This window comes from Alligator mississippiensis, chromosome 4, assembly GCF_030867095.1.
Source record: "Alligator mississippiensis isolate rAllMis1 chromosome 4, rAllMis1, whole genome shotgun sequence".
In the NCBI taxonomy this organism is placed as follows: domain Eukaryota; kingdom Metazoa; phylum Chordata; order Crocodylia; family Alligatoridae; genus Alligator; species Alligator mississippiensis.
In genome coordinates this window covers 47041425-47066827 of record NC_081827.1, presented here as the reverse complement: position 1 = coordinate 47066827, position 25403 = coordinate 47041425, and positions in this window count along the sequence as shown.

The window sequence follows — 25403 nt, the reverse complement described above, 5'->3', positions numbered from 1 at the left end:
CCTCTTTCAGCCACTCTGAACCTCTGGTGCACACATAAATTAAAGTATGAGCATCCATTCTCAAGCACTGAGCTTGCCAAGCACAAACTCCCCTGTAAGGGTTCACTTTCACCCCAGAGTAACACAAATGTGTAAGGTACAAAATACTTATCTCAGACTGCATGCCATGTAGCATCTCTTCTACTCACCTGTGGTGCGCAGCCATTGCCTCTAAGATGTCCAAACTAGCTATCTGCTAATGCTCTTCTTCATCCAGCAGGTCCTATGGCCCTGGGCTTTTCAGCCTCTCCCTGGGTCACCTGATCCAGTACTTCCACCCTATGCCTGCCAATCAGTGCCTACACCTGTGGCAGGCAGTCATCTTATTTAGATCCCTTTCACCATTAAGGCTGTTCAACAGGGCTGGGCTGGCCAGCAGGTCTTGGGCTCCCTCACCCTTCTCAGGGATTCCATCTTACAGGAATCCATCTATTTCCATCCACATCTTTCACCAACAGGTGAAAATAGGATTTCAGTCAGTTAGTAAAGGGGAAATTTGAAGACTAAGAAAAAGCAGGTGCTTATAGCTTTCTATAATATATTGAGTGGGTAATTTAGATTGGGAACAGGTTAAAAAATAAAATTGCCAGTGTTTTCAATATCTGTGGTATTTATAAAGAGATTAATATATTTATCCAAAGAAAAATAGAGAGGATTCTAATAGAGTACTTTCCATATTGAAAACTGTATTCCTGTCAATACAAGTACAAAAGAAGCAGTATCTTAGGTTTATATAAGGATTTTTAAAAGTTTTGCCAAGGGAAACTACCCTTCATGATGATATAGGAAGAAAAACTGAGAAACTGATTTTTCATTGACTAACCAATGTTGATTATCATCCTGTACCCAATGAATAAGGAGCCTGAAATAACAGTTTTCTTAATATGGACAAATATTAGGTACAGCAACACTATCCATTTAAGTTAAAATTTGCAAAGCTGCATAAGGTAATTGAATGTCTAACACTCTTAGAGAGATTTCCAAATGTTGTTCTTAGTACATAATTTAGCTGTTCCCTTTTCATTAAAATTTGGGAACTTTATTTTTCAGACTTTTGGGAATTTTATTTTTGCAGAAGCAAACTTTGAACTTCTGCGGGAAAAGCTGAATTTTATTATAGCATCTCTTTAACAAACAGGTAGCTTATTATATCTATTTAGGTTGGAACTCCAAAACTTCTCTCTCATAGTCAGTTTTTGGTCTGTTAATTTAAACCTGATTACAGTGGGTCAGACAAAGAGTAAACTTGCTGCCCGTTTTGGATAAAAATGAACATGAAATTGCTGGTGCCAAACTATGAACATATTTAAGCAATAAATGAATATCATTTTCATTGTCTGGGAAGGCTTGGCTGATTTAGAAAACTGCAGGGATTAGGATAGGATACTGGATTCTGATTTCACAGATGCCACATCACAAATCTGCACTGCTTATTATGGAATGCAATAGATGGATACGAGCCCATGACATTTGCATATGTATTAAAAACATTCCAGGCTTCGGAGGTTGTCAGATCCACAGACTTGAATATTATGAGTCCGATTTTATGGTTCCAGTGTCTATGTTTTCATTTGAATGGCATTAAATATAACGCATCTTATTAGCTGAGATTGCAAAATAGATAATGATAAATGATTTGATAATTTGCAAAATCCTTCATACTTCTACTTGATTCACATATCTGCAGAAAAATATTTACAATGTGCAGTCTGATCTAGCACATAACCATCTAATGCTTTAATCTGTGTTGACGCAGTCAGTTTACATAATCTGGAAACTAAACCAAAAATCATGATTTTGGTATTACTTTTCTTTTAAAATCATTCACTGGGCAGGAACTTAATCAGATTGCATTCTTTTCACTTCCAATTGAAACAATGACACATTTACTCTAACACAGTGGGTCCCAACCTTTTTTTGATGTGACCCTAAATTGGCAATCAACAGCACCTCCCAACTCAGCGCTGCAGGGACTACTGGGAGCAGAGTGTGGTGACAGCTGCCCAGGGGTGGGCTATTTCCCCCTTTGCACGTGGCAGCTCCACCCACCTGCAGGCCCACCCGTGGCAGCTCCGCCCACTCCCAGGCCACACACATGAGCGTGTGTATGTGTGTGCAGGTCCTTCGTGATCCTACTGAGGACCCCCTGCGACCCTGAGGCACTGGTATGCTTATGATCAGGGGCTTCCTCTGGTCATAGGCACATCTTCTGAATTATTAACAAAACAATCTCTAAGCATCTTTATTTGTAGTACTTGAACCACTGTTTCTGTTTATGCTATTTTTAAACCTGTGATATCAGTGTTTGAAGAAATATTTTACAGTTCATTAAATCAAATAGAAAAATAGGTAGGTAGATGGTGGGGCAACCAGAGAGAGAGAAATTGAGAATAACCATTTGGGACCACAAAGTTAAAGATAATGTTAATGTTGAGATGGAGATAAAAAGATCAAGTTGTGCATGAGGCAGGGGAAAGGATTATTGGTTGGAAATATGGTAGGTGTTTGATATTGGAGTGGGAATTGTGTAGATGAGGAATGATGTATATACTGTAAGCATATAGAAAGGCTCAAAACTAGCTGAAAGAACCCAAAACTAAAATGTAGGTTTCCATAAATATATTTTGCAAAATCTAATATGAATAAGAAGAACAAATATTTTTAGTACTAAATGATCACTTTTCCCATACTCAGAAAGACTGGGCTAATGTACATAAATCAATAACAATGAAAGTGATTTATGCTACTATATTGTCCAAGCCAAATGAAATGCAAAAGCTAAACAAATAATATAAATAGTTATGAGTGAAGCAGATTTTTGCTTTTAAATTTCCAGTTTTGAGGATTTTCTGTTAGAAGTTGTTAGAAAGATAGGTAAAGATATTTTTAAAAATATATATAACTTGTGCATCATATTTCCATATTCTGCAAACTTTCATATTTTCACCTCTGCCAAATAATTTTAACTGCTATAGCTCAGTTCTGTTTCTGCTGAATTCCCTTCTGTATGTTGGTCATTCCATGCCTTGACAACTGCAACTCCATCAACCTCTCTGTGTCACTCATCTTTAGACATCACTCTGCCCAGAACACATGTGAATATGTTTGTGCTTACAAAAACATCACCTTAGCATGACAAACCACTACTTGTCTCCCTCCACTGCCTATGTCCAGGTAAAGAAGTCACACATTTTGTGCAGTAAGTGCACAGAAAGTGCTCTATAGCTATAACTGAACAGACAGTCAGGGCACATAAGGCATTTGTATACATGCTTGTGCGACAGCACTGGACACTTTTAAAAGTGCCCAGCGCTATGGCACATACATTTGTATAAATGGCAAAATGCATGTCAGTGCTAAGAAAATGGTGGTGGCACACTTTTAAACTAAAACACATCGAAGGTGTTTTAGTTCAAAAGTGCAGCACCATTTTCTCAGCACCGATGCACATTTTGCCATTCATACAAATGTATGCGATGAAGTGCCAGGCATGTCAACTCACACGCAGAGCAGACTCGATTAATTGAGTCTGCCCCGACATGCCAGATCTCTGGTGCAAGAGTAGACAAATGTGTGTGTATAAATGCAAATAGAGCCCTGTAAAATGGCAGATCCTGCTCTGACATAACCCTGGACGGATGTGGTAGCAGACTTCAGCGCTGTAGGTCAGAGCACTATAATGAACATCCGCACCAGATCCCATTGTCATTCATGTTAGGTTGCATTCTGCCGACAACCCACGTGGAGCAGCACCCTGCTCCCCCTTTACCCCCAGGTGGTATTCTAGCCTCAGCCAGAGCTCCTGCAGTCTGCTTGAGTGCCAGGCCAGCCCTGCCCTGGGCTCTCAAGGCAGCAAAGCTACTGCCTTCAATCTCCGCTGCTTTCAAACCCCAACCCCCACTATGCCGCTGCCCTAGAATGAAGCTGAGGTGCCAGGGTCAGTACTTCCTACTGTTGCTGGGAGTTTACCAGTCTGTGTTACAATGAGTGGGAACATAAATCTGGTTAATTGACAACTGGCCACCTCATCCCTCAAGGTCATGTTGCTTTCCTGAGAGCGGTCAGCATATTTACGTGGATCAGCCTAATGCAAACTGGGACCTAAATGGACCCCAAAAGACATTGAAAGCTTTTTTTTGAAACCCCACTGCTGGGGCGCTACAAGAGTCAGAACTCTGGGTTTCACTGGCATGCCTCAAGCCTCCATTTGGCAGAGCACCTACTTATAAGTACTGCTGCAGGAAAGGTGCAGCAAGAAATGGGAAGTCTCCCTAGCAAATACCCTACTACTGCCTCCCTCCCTCTCTTCCCAGAGAATCAGAGGAGGGCTATCCCTCCAGTCCCTGACATCTGGTCCAACCCTCCTGGCTCCCACAGCCCGGAGATGGAACCCAGGTGTCCAGATTTTTCTATGGTCAGTGCTAGGTTGTGAGCAACTGCATGGCTTCCAGCCCCAGGTGAGGGGACAGGATCCAGACAGGGGACTCAGGCCCCTAGGTTTCTCCCTTATCTTATGACTCCACATAATTCATGGGAGGCCTTGTCATGGAACCTATGATGCTGGATCCAGGATGGTCAGCTGGGCACCTGCAGAGTACTGGAGACATGTGCATAGACAGCACTGGCAAAATGAGGACCAAACGGGGCCTTCAGTGTTGGGGGTTGGAATGGACAGGTTGGCAACTGCTTGAAAATGCACAGCTGTGGCACTTGAACAGGGGCAGGAATGTGATGTGAAGGCCCAAGAACAAGGTCTCCAGATGGCCACTTACTGTGTGAAGCAAGTCTGCCTCACCACTACACAGCTGAGAGAGTCACGGTGCCAGGATAAGGAGCTTATGCACAGGGTCAAAGACCACTTGCAATCCAGCTATGACACCCCTGAGTGGTGTCTGTGCCACCTCCTGTGGGGAAACTGTTGCCCTCCCAGGCAGGAGCAATGGGAAGGGATGCCTCCCAGCCCCCCTGCTGGCATGGAGAACCCCATTATAGGGACTCCTCCCTGAGGGAACATGCCCAGGAGTCCCATGGGGCGGGGCTAAATGGTGGCCATGTGGGAATGCTCCACACTATGCATTGATTGGGAGATGCTGGGGGGTGGAGGGAGCCCCAGAACAGGAGACATGGCATGTGGGAGCCACTGACTCATGGTCCAAGGACCCAGGAGTGATTCCAAGGGGGTCTGCTCCAGGAAGCAGCACTGGGGTAGGAGTGGGGAACCAGACTGCCCAAGACCCAGTGCCAGGGCTGGCACTCACTGCCAGCAACTGGAGGTAGAGAGTTGGCCCTGGAAGGTATGCTGAGTCAATGCCAGCCCTAACATTGGCTCTTGGGCAGCCTGGTCCCTCATTTGTACCCCAGTGCTGCTCTCTAAAGCATACCCCTGGCTTTTTACCTCTGGCTGCTGGCAGTTGCTGATGTAGGCACATGGCTCCAAAGAAGTTCCAGGCCAGGTCTGGAAGGGCATGAGAGCACTCAGAATGTGCATGGGGTGGGGGTGGCCCACCAAACCAGGCCACTCTGGGCCCAGGTCCTGCTCTGGGGGGCAGCACAGCCTCTGTGAGGACAGGCAGCCCCCTGGGCTTGTATCCAAGTTCCAGAGTGGGCAGCCTTCCAGTTTTTCATTATTATACACACTAAGTTTGGGAGCTGCAACATTTAATTAAACAAAGGGGTGGCAGTTTCACAGGCACCATTCCCCCTGCTGTCCCAAGGTTTCATGTTTTGTTAAGCTGAGCCCCCTGACCACCCTCCTCCCCCACACACCATCATAATAATGTAGTGCAGCCACGATCATTCCCCAACCTCTCAATATTAATTGAGAAGAAGGTTCCAAGTTCCAGAGTGGGCAGCAGTCCACAGTTCTTGTTTGTCAGCTTCAACTTTTGATTAAAATGAGGCAAGTCTCTTCTTCAGGCTGCATTCCCTTGCACCCTGGTGTGTGCCCTTGGTGAGGGTTTGAGAGGGAGCCTGGGTTGTGGGCACCAGTGCAGGGCCAGAGGAGCCGAGGCCTGGAGACCCATGGCTCAGTGCCAAGGCCGGGTCACTCCTCCATACTCATCTAGGGTGGGCTCCTGGTTCATGAGGGTGAGGAGTTACTTGGCCAGGGCTTTGTAGATGCAGAGAGCCTGCCACTGTGTATGGCTGGGGCCTCCAACTTTAGTCGCAGGGGGCAGGAATACAGACATCCAGGACATACATACATACACATGTGCATACACACATGGAGAGAACTCAGGAATCCAGGACACCCACACACAAAACGCAGGCATCTGGGGCACACATGCATACACACACATGTAGCCACACACACACAGAACACAGGCATCTCAGATTCATATACACCCACACAGATCCCAGGCATCTCGAGCACATACACATACATACCCCTACACAGAGAATCCACGTGTCTGGAGCATGTGTACATGCACACACAGAAAACCCAAGTATCTGGGGCACACATGCATGCACACAACTCAGGACACACATGATTGGTGGGCACAGGTCTCAGTGGATGAGCATGTGCAAGATGTCTAGCTGGTGACTTGTGGCGATGAGGGTTCATGCCATGATGAGCCTCTGCCCCATCAAGTCCAGATGAGCAGTGGTGATGTCCCCAACAGCCAATTCCCGCTGCTCAGGAGTTTTTGGCAACTCGGGGAATCTGTGGATCATGCTGGGAGGTGTGCAAGAGCACCCTCTAGCTGCTGGGCTTATCCCATGGAGGTAGGCTCCAAGCCCCCCCTCCCAACTCCCTCTCAAGGGCTAACATGTGTTCTTCTTCCTCCTGACCTAGAAAACTGACTTAGGTGCTTAGAATATAGCTTGAAAGTTGAAGTGTTTCCATCTCAGGCTTCTTGAACACCTGTACTTAGCCTATGTGTCTAGTAGAAAATCACCTACCATGTTTTCCACATCCAAAGACCTCTGCAATCTTGATATTTTCCTGTATTCCCATGGGGTGAGATCCAGGAAGGCCCCCACTTAGGCATTTAGTACACTTGAAAATCAGGTGTCTAACCCCAGGATTGTAATTCAAAGAAATGGGTTTGTGTATCTCAGCTCCCTACACAGCTAATGGAAAGGGTTAGGCACCTCTGAACAGCAGTTCAGAGTCCAGACACTGAGCAAGGAGGCATTTAAAGCTACTCAATAACAATCAGCAGACATAAGGGCATCTCTGAATTTCCACCTCCTCTGAAGCTCTGATCCATGGCTGTATACCACTAGCACCACCATGACATAAGTCAGCTGCCTACCCTCAGATGAACACTCCATCTTCTGCATTCAAAGTTAATAGAGTTGCCTAATGTGAAGACTGACTCAGGTGTCTAAGCTCCCAAGGTACATGAGTTCAGATACTCCTATACTCATTACTTTTTAGTTGAGAAGTTCTAAATCTCCCTTGGCTCTCTGAATCACCTTTCAGCTGTGCATGTCTGGCCACTGATCACAAAGATAATGTAGGTCTAATGTAAGTGTGTAGGTTTTGCTTTAGATTGCCTACACACTTAATTTGCTTTAGATTACCTACACACTTAATGTTTAGGCATTGCAATGTCTAAGAGGGAGAATGTATACAGTGAAATTATCTCCCTGCATCTCAACTTAAGTTCCAAGCAGAACAGAGGAAGAGACAGAGTCAGTTACCCAGAATGGTCTACCCTTCTTCTTCCAACTCATTAATTCTCTATCTCCTGCTGGTCAACTCCTATTTTTCAATCCTTCCTGAAATTTGTAAACATAAACCAGTCCCACCAAAGGCTAATTACTGACCATTTCCTCATTCCATTGTTTAATATTTTGGGGTGCTTTTTCTTATTTTTACTGTTATATGACATGAGGTAATTGCACCCGTTAAGGATCATACACCAAAGTTCATCATCTCACCCAGTGCTTTTATACTTTAGTTTCTACATTGAATGATGATGTAATGTGCAGAAGTCATGCCCCCTGCAGTCTCCCTTGTAGGCCTCATTGCCAAAGTCCACCAGAATCATTCTGAGAATGATGACTGTGTAATTGCTAAACCAAACAGTGATGCCAATAGTCAAACTGTTTTCTCCACAGGTGTAGTTCCCATTTTCAGGCAAAAGCATCCATCATACACGACTCCCCCAGGACAGATAGAAATAGCTCGTTGATACATGCTTTGTATAGTACCTGAACTGCTTAGTGTAAAAGATTATGTCTGTAAAATATACTTTTAAATGCTTATGTCAATGAAATAACATGAACCAGCTAGATTTATAGTCCCTGTACCTGAAGACAATGACATTGTTGTTTGTTTTTTATGATATTCAGTAAATAAGTTTCCTTAACTTTATCAAGCTATCAAAAATCTAAAAATATAGCTAACAAATACTCAGGCATGACATCATTTACTATCTGAATTACCTTTAAGAAGATAACAGATACATTCTAGCTTTGCTGATTCAAAGACTTAAATTTATAATCTTAGTTATAAGAAGATATACCATCTTTACTAGTAAATAATGAGGACTTTCCATTACAATAATTGTACTGAATATTTTTTGTATATACTTATAATCTCCTATGTGTACAGAGATATAGCTGGTTTTAATTATCAGGATCACATATTTTGTTTTCACAATTCTAGGCCATAGTTGCTATTCATGTTTTTATTACACAATCTTTTTACAGTTCTGGGATTATTAAAGGTACATTTTTTATTCATTGAAAGCCACAGAATATTACAAATCCAGCTCATTTTTATTGAAGTAAATTTAATAAAACACACATTAAAAAATAAAATTAATGTTTTTAAGAAACTAATTTTGCAAGCTTGAAACTTAAAGAAGTCAAGTCCTGGTGTCCTTTACGTATGGTTTAAAGTAGGTTTCTTAGGGTGCATATGGAAGTGCAGAAAGGCACTTGTGATTGCTCAGTAACTTTTATGCTTTGCATAAAGTTCTAAAAAGTTGCAGCGGAATTGAACATAACAGCCATTTGGCATTTGGTGGAGGAGGAGGGGCGAATCAGAGCCTCCCTGCACTAGCCAAGGTCAGGAGATGGGGGGACTGTTGCAAGCCTTCCAGCAGGCTCTGCATGCTCCAGGGGCTGACAGAGACTGCCAAGAGCAGCTAAAGCAGCTAGCCATAGCCAAGCAGCCTGCCTACCCAAAGCCACTGCAGCTGTCCCCACCCCCAGGCTGTCAGTGACAGGCTCTATCCCAGCTCCAGCTCCTCCCTCCAGCCAGCTGAGAACACTGTAGAATGGGATCAAGCAAGGGGGAGAGACTTCTTCCCTTGCAGCACACCCAGTCAAGTTGATAGCTCCCCTGATCCCAGGGGCAATGCAGAGAGAGGTCGCAATCCCCCTTTCCTTCCCCCAGCCAAACTGTGCTCTCAGTTGGAAAGAGGCGGAAGGGCTGGGATGAGAGCCTGTCACTGACAGCCCAGAAACAGGGCCAGCAAGGTTATTTTCTTCACTCATTCCCACGCATACTCATTCATTAATTTATCCATTCATTCAAAAGAGACAAGCACACACACACACAAGTTAGACAGTCCTGCAAAAGTTAAGATGTTACCAAGTTCTAAAGTCACTTGGGTCAGTCTGGTGGCCAGCCAGGCTAATGACGAGGGCTGGAGTCAGGTATTGTTGGACATGCCCAAAACTCCTTCCTGCATGTGGAAAAAGACCAAAAGCCTTTTCCTTGTGTCCATTCTTTATAGCAATAGCTGTCCATACAAGCCAATGGATTCTGCTGAGTCAGACACAAAGTCTATCCTTCTTGTCCTATTGGCAAGCTGGGATTGGTAGGTCCTGATCTTCTGGCTTTGTGGTCTGCAATCTTTAGGGGGGCCATCACTTGCAGTCTTCAGCCATCAGGATGAAGCATGATTTAGTGTTTGGTAATCCTTCACTGCTGACTAAGCATCACTGCAGCCCTTAGCTGTTAAACCACAGAAGACTATTTTCACTGGCTGTAAGAGGACTGTCTTTGTCCACGTTGTCACATACATACATCATTCACTCTTTTGTTACCTCTTTCCACATACACCAGACATACTACAAACCCTTACACAAGCGTTTTCCTTATACTACATTTAAGTTCTAAATTCAAGAGACCAATGGGTCAAATATGTCTAAAATCATGAGACCAATATGTCCAATATATTTATGCTAAGCAATAAGAAATTTAAAATAGATGGTTAATTCCAGAACACTAAGAATAACTGATCAGATTATTATAAAAAGTAAATCATAACAATATTAACTTTATCTTAATGGTTAAATCTTTTATTATATAAAAAGAAAAATAACAAGATAAGCAATCAAAGCAACTATAGCCACTGCAATACTACAAATGTTTGTCATGTTACAGCTATAGTGTGCTTTCATGGGCCTCATGATACAAAAAATTTAACCTCTGTACACACCCTTAGACACCTAAATAAGATTTAAGCAGAGCTTAAGCACCTGATTTCAGAGTTATTCAGGGGATATGGCTGTATCCAATTCAAACCAATTAAAATGCAATGTAAACTTGAACCAGGTAGACATAAAGCCTGCTAAAACCATTTGAAAGTTGCCTGGAATTATTCAGAAGTGTTCCTAGAAAATCAAGTACTCCTTTGATGTGGTTCAGTTTGTTTTTCAGGGTTCAGACCAGTTCAATCTGCTACAAAGGTCTGGTTGGACCTCCAAGCATCCTACATCACATTGCTCTTCCTTCCCACTCCCTCCCCCTGCATTGCTGTAACCAGCTGCTCTAATACTTAGCCAGAATTCTACTGTCCTTTCCCCACTTTTTGTTGGCACTTTTATCGCTTTGCATTTTTTATGCAATAAAAGCTCTTTCTGAAAAGCAGTTGTGTCCTCATTCACTCCTCAACTACAGCCCATCATCATGCCACCCTAGCCCCCAGGTACCCAAATACATATGTTCAAGAACTCTTCCCTCCCAGGCACCCCAAGTCAGGCAAACATGCTGCAGAGTTTGGTTAAGTGCAGCCTGTCACAACCCAAAGTTGTGATTTTTGTTTTGTGTGTGCTTTGGCACCACTGAATTATTTCCCGCCAAATTGCAGCTTCTTTGCACGGTGGAGTTTTCCGCTGCAAAGGAGAACCCCGGGTGCAAAAGAAGTTCCCGCTGTTTTGTAGCTTTCTTTGCAGGGTGCATTTCTTTGTTGCAGCACAGAGATGCACGTTGCAAGGAGTTCCCGCCATTCATATTCAAATTTGTGCCCCAGCATTGGCTAGTTCTAAATTATTCACACATGGCAGCTAGTGATTGGCTTGCTAGCCGTATAAAAAGCTTGTGTGGTTTCCGCACAAGTTGGAGGACTCCACGAACACCAGGAGGAGGAGACTTCGCGCTGTGTGAAGATCTCTAAGCGCTGCAGATCCTCACGGACCCAACGCATTTCAAGCAGGCAACAGAGGTCTGATCAGCCTCTAGCCTCTCCCCATCGCCGATAGATTCCTAGACGTGTCCCGTCCTGTATACTAAAGCTGGATCCACGGAGCCTAGCAAACTTCGTGTGAGTGAGTGTATTCAGAGCTCTTTACCGTACGTACTTTCTCCGGTTGGTCCGACGGGCTCACGGTTTAGAGCCTCCAACCGGATGGGCTAGAAGAGTGTTCACGGGGAGGAATTCTAGTCCGTCTCTCTTCTTTTCTATCTGCAACTATAACTCAAGCAAGTTTTCTGCCTGCACCGTGACCATCTTTTGGTGTAAGTAAACAATCTTTTCAATCAACCATTACGCCTCCGTAACTAATTCTAACTCGCGTGCGCTAAACCGCCCAGCGGTTCTCTCCAGCCCCGTGTGCCCGGGCTGCTGGCCACAGCCCGTGTGCAACAAAGATGGGCCTGGCTCGCCCCTGGCTCGCACATGGCGATGGGAATGAGATCGGAATCGCCGCTGCACATGGCGACAAAGGTGGGATCGGGGCGCGGCCTGCACACAGCCTACTAAACTTTATTGAACTAATTTTCCAGTGAGAAGGGAAAGCAGAAAAGGACCCACAGATCACCCTCCACCTGGAATCTCCAAAATGTGAGGCAAGTACCCTTTCCCCCCACCAATCCACTGTAAGGAAATCAGGGCTGGGTGCTCACATTCAAACCTTTGACTGGCATTTCACACACAATTTTTAACTGGTTCCCAATTGGTGATTTTTTCAAATGGTTCAATTATTACATTTGTCTGGACCACAACGGCACTATATCAACAGCCACAAAGCACACCAAGTACTTCCATTTTGGACTGTATAGTGCTTGGGCCTCTGTCTGCAGCCAGAAGCAATTCAGGAGGTGTACCTAGGTCAGGGATGAGTGGGAAATTATTTCAGATGAAGGGCCGCTTACCAAGTTTTGGCAAGCTGTTGAGGGCTGCATGGGTAGCCCTGGCCCTTGACAGTTGCCCCACACCCACTCATTACACTAATGCCGCTTCCCCCAATCCCCTGACTGCTCCCTCTGCTTCTCCCCATGTCACTGCTGCTTCCTGTAAGCCCACTGCTGCTCCCCCTGTTGCTCCCCACACTCCTTTTGCTTCCCAAAGCCCCACCACCATACATGATTCCTTCCACCCCTCTGCCTGCCTCTTCCCATGACTCCCCCCACTGCCCCTGCTACCCTCCACCCCCTCAACTGCCACTTCCCGCCCTGGCTCCCACTCAGCCTAGCCAGTGCCACACAGCTCCTGGCTGCTGGGCTGATCACAGCAGTTTTGCTCCCTCCCTCTGTTCAATCTTATCTTACTTTCCATATGGAGGAAGGGAGGCAGGGAACAACCCCAGGGACATGAGGCCAGAAGCTGCAGAGGCTTTCAGTTTGTGTCTTGGGTTGCTGGTGGAGTGGTGGAGCCAAGCTGGCCTTGCTGCTCAGCTGCTGGGTCTTTCTGCTGGCTTTCCCTGGCTCCTGCTGCTGCTGGCTGCCAGTCATCTTTGACAGGCAGCCAGGGGAAGATAAAAATTAATTTTCTAAAATTTTTAGGGGCCTCACAGGCCCGATAGAATGGCCTGGTGGGCTGGATCTGGCCCATGGGCTGTATTTTGCCCACCCCTGACTTAGGTGCTCCAGAGCACCTAAATCCTGTTGTGCTTCAAAGTGTTGTTGGAAGAAACCTAAACTTAAGGCATTTCTGCTGGTATATGGGAAAATGCATGACTACCTCACATCAGTAGCAATGTACTCATCTCAGAAACAATATTAGTACCCATCTTCTGCACAACAGGTTGGTGGTTAGAACACTAACTCCAGAAATGAGATCAGGTTCCTAGGGATCTGCACTCTGAGGAAATGTATACATCTCCAGCATCCCTAACTACCAGAGAATGGGTGAGGTAAGAGCCCTCTTTATCCCTTCTGTTGAATCCTGGCTAAAAAGCAGCCAGGAGTTCAAGTCATGGGCCTAAAAGAAAAGAAGCGAGACAGTGTTTTGCTTTGCAGCTTAGTAATGCTAGAAATATCCTGGAAAAAGGGAATAGGGGAAATCTTAGTTCTCTACTACCAGGCTTATTTCTATTTTTCAGTCAGTTATACTCAACTATAAAATGCAGAAACTATTTTGGGAGCAAGTAACTGGAAGCATACCTCTGTAGCCTAATGAGAATAAGGGTGAAGTTACACATTATGCTTAGACCATATTAAATCTGTGAAACGTTAAAAGTGGTGTTAAAATTAAAATATGCTATGAGGAGTCATGTATTATGGGTTAATGCTGTTTCTTGCCTGCACAGCTCTGACCTGCCACTAGAGGGTTGGCAAGAAAAGGCATTGCTAGAAGCCAGGACACCTGGGATCTATCTGTGCTCTGGGTTGGTGGAGGTGGGAGAAGAGGTGGGTGTTGAAGCAATGAGAGCAAAAAGCTGGGACGAAGAGAGGTATGGGAGCATGAGGGCTATGACTTTCCTCCACAGAATCCCTGATTTCCCATCCTGAGATGGAAGGTGGTAGGGTGCTGTGCTGTGGGGAATTTTCAACCAACCCCTGCTGAACTGATCCCAGCCCCCACAACCCAACCTCAGCCCCTCACTCCTGGCACTATCAGGGCCCTGCTAGCTACCAGGCAGTACCACCCCCTGGGCTGTAGCATTTGGGAGGTTGGCAAGTTCACCCATGGAGCTGAAGTTGGGTGGGCTGGGAGCAGTGCATCCTGGGATTCTGGATGATTTCAAATTGCTCATTCTATCTCTGTGGAGCTGACTGAAGTTACCTTAACACAAGGTAAGTAGCACAGTTCAGAGTTAACTCTTGCCTAAAATGGTGTAACCATCCTCAAGATGACAAGAAGTTAACAAGCTTTAACTTACAGTAGTTCATGTTTTAACAGCCCTTATTATGATCTAAGTGTAACATGTATCTTTACCTTAAGATTTCTCAGAATTCAGGGTGGGTCTCAAGGTCACTATAGACTGATTGACATAATTTCATCTGTGAGGGATGGTGGATATTGCAGCCTATGGTTTTCAGTGTCTCATGTGACTGAATAGTCCAATCTGAGATTTGCATGATCTGTGGCAGTGGTTGCAAGTGTATGTGTCATGATTGGGTGGCTCAGGAGCTGCTTGCTTTCTGCACTCTTTTCTCTCCAAGCTGTTGGAGCCAATTCCTATCATGGACTTTAGTGCTCTGGTGGAGGCAATGATGCCACTTGTTCTGAATGCTTGCCAAGGTTTTCCGGTGGTCAGGATCAATTCCAAATACCTACATATCTCGCTTGCATGTGTCTTTGTAGCAAAGCTTGGGATGTCCTGTTGTTCTTGCTCCCTCCGATAGTTCCTCATACAGCATATTCTTGGGTATACAGCCATCTTTCAGTCTGCTCAGTTGGCCTAGCTGGTGCAATCATCTCTGTTTGAGTAGGGTTATCACACTTGATACATTTGTTCTTTGAAGAACCTCTGCGTTTGTAAATTTATTTTACTATTTGAAGTTGATTATACAGTGTAAACAGTGCAGGTGAAAGTTATTTTACCTTTTCTCCTGATGTGCATAAGTTGTCCATGTTTCCCCACTATAGTTTCATAGTTTCATAGTTGGTAGGGTCAGAAGGGACCTGAGCAGATCATCAAGTCCAACCCCCTGCCATGGCAAAAAAGAGTACTGGGGTTAAACAACCCCGGCAAGGTGTTCATCTAGCCTCCTCTTAAAGACCCCCAGGGTAAGAGCCAGCACTACTTCTCTTGGAAGTTGGTTCCAGATCCTAGCCACCCTGACAGTGAAGTAGTGCCTCCTGATGTCTAGTCTGAATCTACCCTCTGCCAGCTTGTGGCCATTATTTCTAGTCAATCCTGGTAGTGCTCGGGGGAACAGGGACTCCCCCAATGCCTGCTGGTCCCCTCTGACTAGTTTGTAAACGGCCACTAGATCCCCCTTCAGCCTTCTCTTGTGGAGGCTGAACAGGTTCAGGTCCCTTAGCCTCTCTTTGTAGGGCCTGCCCTGCTGCCCCCTGATCATGTGAGTGGCCCTTCTCTGGACCCTCTCCATGTTTTCCACATCCCTCCTGAAGTGCAGCTCCCAGAACTGGATGCAGTACTCCAGCTGCAGCCTGACCAGTGTCACATAGAGAGGGAGGATCACATGAGATACATGAGAGTACTGAATAAGCAGGCTTTGTACACTAGCATTTTGGTATTAATGGTAATCTTTGAGTTGTGCCATGCTCTTTTAGTTAGTCTGCTGCAGGTGGTGGAAGCCTTTCTGATGCGAACATTAAGTTCTTCATCCAGTGAGAGGTTGATGGTCACTGCGGAGCCTAGGTAGCTGAACTTTTCTCATTAAGAGTGATTAATGGATCTTGTGGAACTCCCTGTCCTAGCATAATTGGGTTTTTTTTATACTGATGGTGAGAGAAAATGCCTGGAAAGCTCTTGAGAGTCAATCCATGACTTCTTGTAGTTTGTCTTTGTTGTGGGATATAAGGGCAGCAGCAGCAGCAAATAGAAGCTCACTGATAGAAGCATCTTTCTAACTTATTCTTTGCCTTAAGTCATGACAGATGGAAGACTTTCCCATCCAGTCTTGTGTGAAGGTACACTCCACCTCCCATGTCTTTAAATGCACAGTTCAAGAGTACTGAGAAGAAGATTCCAAAGAGTGTGGGGCAAGAATGTATCCTAGCTTTAATCCACTTTTCAACTTGAAGCTGTCTGAAGTGGACACATCAAACTGAACAGTTGCTTTCATGTTGTTATGGAAGGAACATACAAAACTTAACAGGATTGGTGGGCATCCTATCTTTTCTAGGACTGCAAATAGACCTGCTCTGCTGACAGTGTCAAATATTTTGGTTAGATCCATGAAGGCAATGTACATGGTCGGTTTTGCAGTTTGCACTTTCCTTGAAGTCGGTGCAGGAAAAATATCATGTCAATGGTTGATCTTCCATCCCTAAATCTACACTGAGATTCAGGGTAGACACAACTCACCAGATGCTGTAGGTATACCAAGATGACCCTTGTGAAAGCTTTTCCTGATGTACTTAATAGCGAGACACCTCTGTAATTGTTGCAGTCACCCTTATCTCCTTTATTTTTATACAGAGTGATGATGTCTGCATCACACACATCTTGTGGTACATTAACCTCTTTCCAGCATTTGAGTAGCAGCTGATCAAGATATGGTAGGTACTAGGTTTCTTTCCTGTGTTTGAGAATTTCCACTGGGATGCCACCTTTTCCAGAAGTCTTGCCACTTGATACTGAATCAATGGCCTTGTTTAACTCTTCTACAGTGGGCTCCACATCTAACTTCAACATGACCTGTGCAGTTGGTATTTAGTCCAGTGATTCACTGGTGATGTTTCTTTTTTGTGAGTATAGCTCTGAGTAGTGTTCAGTGCAATGAGACATCTGCTTTCTTCTATCTATAATGGCTTCACTGTTGCGCGAGTTGAGAGGGGCAACCTTGTTGACAGTAGGGCCTAGAGCTTTCTTCAAGCCATTGTACATGATTTTTAGGCTTCCTGTGTCTGAGGCTATCTGTATCTCATCACAAAGCTTAGTGCAGTATTGGTTTGCACAACATCTGGTTGCTCTCTGTACCTCGTTTTTTGCCTGTTCAAGTCTGGCTTTGGTGCTCTCAGTTGACTTCTTGTTGAGTTCCAGATAGGCTGTATTCTTGTCGTTGATGAGAGGTAATAGTTCTTCTGCATTTTCCTCAAACCAGTCCATACTGGACAGTCTCTTTTCCCCTAATGTAGCTTTAGCTGTTTCGTGGATTGCAGTTCTTAAACCTTCCCAAATTTCCTCTGCTTTCTTTGATAGTGACTTCCCAAACATGCTGAGTTCGAAAGCCTTCACAAACTCTTGGCACTTCCTCTGGTTCTTGGTGTTAGTGGTATTGATTTTGGACTTGCTTCTAGGTTTTGCTCTATGTAGTTTCTTGGCTATAATTTTCACTTTTCTAACGATCAGGGAGTGGTCAGTGTCACAATCGGCACTGTGGAATATGTGGGTCTTCTGCACTAAAGGTAGATCTTTCCTTTGAACAATAGCAATGTCTACATGATGCCAGTGGCTTGATTGTGGATGTTGCCATGACGCTTTGTGGTGAACTTTATTAGCAAAGTATGAATTGGTAATGCACAGTTAGTTTTGGGCACAGAATTCAAGAAATCATTGTCATTCATCTTGCCAATGCTAAAACATCCTAGGCAATCTGGACATGAGTTTTTGTCTGTACTAACTCTTGCATTGAAGTCTCTGAGGCAGAATAGTCTCTCAGTAGTTGGTATACCTTTGAAATCTTGGTGCAGAGTGTCGTAAAATTTATCCTTGTCCTCAGGGCTGGAGTTGAGTGTTGGTTCATAAGTCCTGATGATGTTCACAAAGCTGATGGTTGTCTGAATTCTAAGTGAGATGATGTGCTCTGACTTCCCAATGAGTGTTTCTATAAACTTTGCCACCTTGTTGCTCACAGCGAAGCTAATGCCATGCAGATGATTTTCTTCAGTGCTTTTACTTTGCCATAAGAAGGTATAATTAACCACTAGGCTAGAACCAGCATCTGCAAGTCTTGTTTCCTGGAGCACTGCAATGTTAACATTGATTTTGTACAGCTCATGGTCAATCAAGACTGACTTCCATATGCTGCTCATGTACTGTAGGTCATTATCATCTGTCAGGCCAGGACACATGGTCCTGACATTCCAGCTTTGAAACCAGAAAGCTCTTGGTTTCTTGTTTTTGGCAGATGTGAGATTTCCATCTGCTTTTTGGCTCTTGGCCTAGCCCCATGCACCCAATCAGGCAGACAGACTGTGGTGGGTCAGCACCTAACTGTTTGGGGGATGCCTGGCATTGTGGCAGACAGTAGCTTAGCAGTGAAATGTGGTGATTTCTCCCGCCGTCGAAAGTAACCTTTGAAGCCATCCTCTATGCCAATCAAGTGATGACTTATAACCTGTAACTGCTGCCTTCCATGTTGTGTCCATACTGCTAGCAAGGATGAAGTGTCCTTTCCATGTAGTGTGACTGCAATAGCCTTGGCGGTTGACATGGAGATGCTGCTTTGCCCATGTATCAGTGTTCCCCTCTCAGCTATGGTGGTTTGGTCCAAAGGAAAGGTGGGAGTCAATATGTTTGGAACTAGCTATACTGCAGGAATTGCCAGTGCAAAGGAAGTCTTCCATCTGCTTGCCTTTTGGGGTTCCACTCCTAGAGTGGTTGTCAGGCATGGCTGAAGAGCCCAATCTGCCTTGGGTGGATGGCAAAATCACTGAGTTATTATGCTCATCTGCATTTTGATGGCATTTCCTCCTTTAAGGGTTCCACTACTCTCCTCAGGTGCTCATCCACCTGAAGCTGTTGATGCTTCCTAAGGTTTCCATCTTTATTAACTGCCACCCAGCACTCGGCATTGACCAGTACAGATTGTACCACTTATGGTTATAGAAGAAGCAGGTTTTCAATCCTCACCTGACCACAGTCAGTATAGAGTCATTGATTAAAAACAGGAAGAAGAACCCATTTCTCCCCTTTCCCAGTACAACATCCACTGCACTAGGTCATTGAAGCAGATTCCCTCTTTCTTTTGTTTGGCTGTCCTGTGGTCCAGCTTCAACAGAGCTGGTATAGTTCTCTCAATTATTGTATTTTAAACCATCTTAGGGGGAGGAGAAGCCAAAACCTAGGATTCCTACTTTCTTGTAAAATACTCTGACCATTAGCCTATTGTTTAAATACATCTATTGCCCTGTCACTTCCCCCCCGGGCACTGTGAATCACCCTTCAGACACAGTTTGAAGCAGACTGTTTCACAGTCTCTCTCTCTCTCTCTGCTCTGCATTTTCTACAGGAAATGTCTAGGCAAATCTAAGTTTTCTCAACTTCCTTTTGGAGGTATCTATTAGTACCCATTCTCTGCGGAGAGTATTTATGTGCCTAAACTTGAATCCTTATTAGGTGTCCAAAGTCTCTCCATTGACTTTGTAGGGATCCTAGATGCCTAACTGAGTAAATTTGAATTATATGCCTGACATAGGCGCTCAAAAGTTATGCAGGCCACCATCTAAATCAAGCTGCACACTGAAACACTTTGCATTCTGGCCTCAACTTTTACTGAGATGAAGTTCCATGTGATATTAGTGACCTATTTATCTAAGCAGAGACTTCACCAAGGCATTTAGCATATATCTGTATGTATATTTATATATATTTTATACTTAGGTTTCTAATGGCTTGAGGTTTGATCAAGAACCTACTGAAATGAATGTCAATCTTTTCATTGTTTTCAATGTATCTACACTGGAATAGGGTGTAGATACCTAGGCATTCGTATAATTATGCCTCACAAGTTATTAGACGTTGTCTCTGTTTTTCCCACTGCTCCGTCTCTGTTTAAAAAAAAATCTATGCCCATGTTTAAGTCACATAAAGTCAGTAGAATGTAGAACATGCTTAAGTGTTTAGCGTCAACTCAATCATGTTGATGAATACAGGCCTTTAATTGATTTCATTTAGGATATAGGTCTGTCTCTCTGCTTCCATGTGTTTATGCCATTCACATATGTCCTCCAAAATGTTAAGACTCCAGTAAATTAGATTTGGAAAAAATGCATCAAATCATGTAGCCCTCAAGCTTGCAATTCTGCATTGTTCTTTCCCATACATTTACTAGTGTCTTGTCCAGTCTAGTTTTAAAATTTCATACTGATGTTTCTTTCAACGCTTCTCTTGGAAATTGTACATTTACTATTGCTGTTGAAATGTGTGTGCGAGTAGAGTAGAGCCTTGTATAATATCGCTTATGAATTAGTATTGATCTGACACACTTTTTCCCCAGCCTGCCAAAAATGTGATAAGACTCTCAACTCAGACTCTGCCAGTTTGAATTATTTTTCAAGTCTCTGAGGAGTCATTTTGGATAAAGGGAAGATTATTTTCCACAGCAATACAAGAAATTGCCAAAGCTAAGAAAGTAACTAGAAATTAGGGGAAAAAAAAAAGCTGAAATTATGTTAAAATGAAGAGATAACTGGTAAAAAACAAAACAAAACAAACAAACTTGGAGTGAAAACTGGAAAAAGTCACCAGTTTGGTACATTATCCTTTGCTCACATTCACAGAATTAAACTTATTAACATATTATGAAACAGAAAAATGAATTCCTCTAGGGCATATTGGCTGGGACACTGTTCTGTTTTCAGTCCTCTGGAATGGCAGGGTTATCTGTTGACATCAGTTGCACATTTCCAGTGGGACTAATTTCTGGCAGCTACATGGACTGGGCACTGGTGGACTGTGGTGTTCCCTGCATTTCCCTTTTATATTTCAAAGTGTCAGATAGTTAATAGTAGCACTTTTTGAGTCAGGCAATTCTTTAGCATTTGCTAACACTACAGCTGGTCTTACACTTTCCTGCTGTCAATGAAATTAAGTTCTCCAGAGGAAAAAAGAATAGAGCCTTTGCTCTTTTCAGGATTGCTCTTTTTCTTTTTTAAATGTAGGTATTTAGTAGCAGTAACAGCAGCTTCCAGCTACAGGGGAAAAAAAGTCACAGCCAAGAGAAAAAAGATAGCACTTTCTCTGGATATAAGGCATAACAAAATTCAAGATCAGATGAGCTGCATGAGTACCAGACTTCCCCTTCCATGGTTTGAGAGGTTTTTCTTTTCTTAACTTTCTCCTGTCACACAGTATGTTACTCAAAATACTTAGGCTGATATTTCAGATTTAGTTTTTCTTTTTCCCTGTTTCTGCCACATGTGATATACTGGCAGAGGGAGGCAGATCCCAGTAAGAACAGGGTTGTTTCAGTCTCATCATCATCACAATTTTTTTTAACCATAAATAAATGCACACTTAAAACACTTCTACTTTAGAGTTCTTTCAACACAGGTTTACACAAGTTTGTTATGCCTCATCACATTTTCCTTATCTTGCAGAGCGCCTGATCTTGCAATGTTCTGATAGAAAAGGCCCCTGTATTTTTCTAGATTGTACGCAGTTTGAGAAAATGGAATATGTGAATCAGAACAATAACTGAGCTGACATGCTCCAATCCATCTGAGTTGTGTTTACCAAATGATCCAAGGTGGGAAAGAAAGAGTAAAAGAAGAAAAGTATCAGTTTCAATTCCACAAACCTATACTTGGCTTGATGGAAACTGAGCTGGCCCCTGGAAGCCAGGGATTATTCTGTAGCATGGGAAGATACGGAACTCTGGATCTGTTCTTTCCAAAATTTGGCCATTCCCTTGTTGTCACAATAGGGTTGAGCAGAAAGAATAAAGCAAGTCATACTTGCTTTACACCACTAGGGTTTTTTCTTTTAATCAGAGGAACTCTGGCTACCTTAACAGTTCAGGCCTTCATCCCCTTTTCACTGCTGCATCTGGCTCTTTTTATGCATTTCTTGCTGGCCTTTGGGGATATGGAACAAAATCTATCCACAAAATGATTTTTCATTGAAAGGAAGAATTAACAAGTAAATCACTATGACACAGTGGACCATACACTCAAACCTCTTTCCTGTCTTTTCCCTCTTATACTAGCTCCTCATACCATTTTCACCAGGGGATCTTATCCTCTTGTTCATACGTTTCTTGGTTTTTAATCCTATACATTACACAAGTGAACAAATGTAGAATTTAACAAACTCAATATCTGTTCCTGCACCTACTGAAATATGTGTAATAACTTTGAATCAAAATGGAGTTCCTCATTGGAAATATAAGGACTGTGTGTTAGAAAAATCCTAAATTTAGAACAAGGTTCGTGTTGTACTGAGAAAGTCAGCACCATTTTCATTAATTTATTATGAGTAGTATTTATACATCAAGGATACATTCCCACTTGCAGGGGCATGCATTTCCCATGGCAAAATAGCAGCAGCACAAAATTTGTGCTGCTGGTTTTTGCTACTGTGCACACCCCTGGATGTGGAGTTTGCTGTGAGGAAAAATGCCCTGCTTTGAGAAAACAGGTGTTTCCCTGCTTCTTCCAGCATGCTGGAGGAGCTGGGGCAGAACTAGAGGAGGGGAGACACTTCTCCCCAAAGGACAAAGCCTCCGTTTCTGCCAGCGCATGCTCCTGTGGCATGCACCACACTGGGGTTTTTTTGGCTTTTTTTTTTTTTTTTTTTGTGTCACCGGGGTTTCCTGGTAGCAAACTTTTCCCCTGTGCTGCAAATTTGCAGCATGGGGTACATTTTAACATGCTGGGCATGTGGTTTGTGGCCCTGCAAAATGGTTGTAGCACCCCAAACAGCACATGCATGCACATCTGGATCCGACCTAACAGTTTATAAGTATTTGTATCAGATGTGTTTTCTTAATATACTGCCATCTTTTTTCCCCATTCAATCAAATGTATTTCAGTATCATGTAAGAAAGAAATTTAATCCATTAAAATGAAATTTCTGTAAACAAGGAATATTGGATAGATTAAGGCTTTGTAAATGGATAAAATAAATCCCTGGACTCATTCTGCCAATTATACACTGAGATGTTGGTGAAATGTTTTAAACAAATTATAAACAGATGGCTTATCAGGAAGGGTTCATCGTGTAGTAGCGGCACACACATTTAAAAAGCTGTGTAGAATTCTGCTTTGTACCAGTACTTCGATATGGTAACTATCTGTTTTTCATTAACAAGGAAGAGGAAATATTCTAGACACATTAGATTCCTTATACACCAATTTAATAGTCACTCACCAATACCCCTTTTTCATACAGAGTTCCAAAAGCATTTTCAGAAGACCTGCTGTAACAATCTTTACTATGACTTTATGCTTAGCTCACATATGGTCATTGATGACATTTATCGCAACTTAAGTCATTGCAATGAAAAGATGAATTTTAACAGCAGTGTCAAGCATGTGCAAAAGCACACACTTCTTCTTCCCATCTCTGTGTTCATTCCTAGCTTTACTGTACATTTCCATGTTTGTTTGATTTCTGTATTTAACACAAGTTGTTTAGGGGCCTGTTTCTCTTGTTATTAAAGTCAATAGCAGAATACCAGTAATTTCAATGGTGCTAGATCAGGGAATTCTACATATATTAATTCATTCTTTATTTTGTTTTCAGTGTCCTGCTTCTTGTTAGTCCTTTTAACTCCCCTTACATTTTTATTTGCCCAAGGAATGAAATACTGTCTCGGACAAATCCAGTGGGCGTTCTGCCATTGACTCCAGTGGCTTTCAGATTTCATTAATGGTTGACATGGTTCCATTCCAGATTCCATACATAAAGACTGCATTGATAATATATATTGTGATTTATATCACGTTGTAATTAGCATATATCATGATATATATCATGATTTTCTTTATATACATGTATATCATATATTATAATATATATATGATATATAACATGCCATATTGATCATATATATCATGATTATACACACACACACACACACACACACACACACACACACACACCATAGTATATATCATATATCCTAGTTTTATCATCTTGGCCCATTTTTAAATGTCCTGACTTGAAAATTATGTGTATTTGCAGGTTTGGCTCTTTTCTTATTCTTTGGGATTTTTTTTTAAATAAATGAATTAAAAAGATTTTTTTTTCTTTTTCTTCTCTCTCATTAGAATTAAATAACCCTATAACAATGCCTAAAATTCCAGCCTTTCCAGTTTCTTGTAGAGTTTAGTTCTTTATATATATATCTCCCAGTATCTACCATCTGGGAATTTATGTGTTTTACTCCTTTCCCTTTTCTGTACCAGTCTTTAACTTTCTCAGTAATTGCAGATAAATAACAGTTCCTTTGTGTGTGCATATTATCTATGTTACATTTTCTCAGATGTGTAACTCTCACTCTTGCCAGAACTAATAACTAGTGAGAAAACCTATGAGATTTGGTTTGGTTTGGTTTGGTTTGGCTTGTTTTTTAAGAGATAAAGGGATAAATGTCATGTTTTCAGTAGGGAAGAAATTTTGAACAGTATGAAGATTAAGGCTTTCTGGGGGAAACCTGGATCGCTTGATGTCCCTAAAAAAATCTTCAACTATTGTTTTCCTCCCAGTGACTTTCCTACCAGGCTTACTATGACTTTTAATAGGACTCATTCTTCTATTTTTTGTTTACTGATCAAGGAACACTTCACCAGTAAGCACTTTGAAGAGACAAGGCAGAGGCTGCCTTCTTCCTGTGGTGAAGGCTGAACAGATCTAGCAATATGGGGTGCAGTTAGAATTTTGAAATCTGCCCACACATCCATTGATTCCTTTGTTGGCATTTCCTTTTCTGGCAGAGAGTCCAAGAACCAAATGGCTTTGAGATTAAGACCCAGATCTAATTTTTTCTTATAGGTACCTAAATGAAACTTAAGTGGAATTTAGGCATCAAAATAACAAAAAGTGATCCAGATGAACCACTCCACAGCAGCTGCTAAAACTGGTGCCTAGAATCATTAGGTTCCTCAATTTTGGCCTTAAGCACTCCCTATATGTCTTTGGCTGCATTTCATGGACAAGTTCAGAAGGTATTCAGATTGAGCAGATGCCTAACTTCCACGTAAACTGTGTTGCAATCTATATTGGTGTTGGTTGGCACCTAAACTCCGCCTAAAGTTCCTGACACGTGTTAAATTAAGGGTGAAATAGGATCTGATGCTTGATCTCATATGTGTCATAGCAGGAGGCATGATTGTGGGATCAGGCACCAGATCTCACGGTGCCATAATGCTGGTGTAGGGGGAGCCTGATCCTGGGCTCCCTCCTGTATCAGCAAGTAGCAAGCTAGGCTGCCTGCACTCTTCTAGTGGATACCCCTGGTCAGTTCATGGGTGCTCTCAGCCTCATAGGCACATAGGAGACTTGAAAGCCTCCAGCATGTTCTAATGGCTGAGAGCATTGGTCACACATTCAATTTAAGGTGTGATAGGAACCACCCACAAACTTATTACACATCT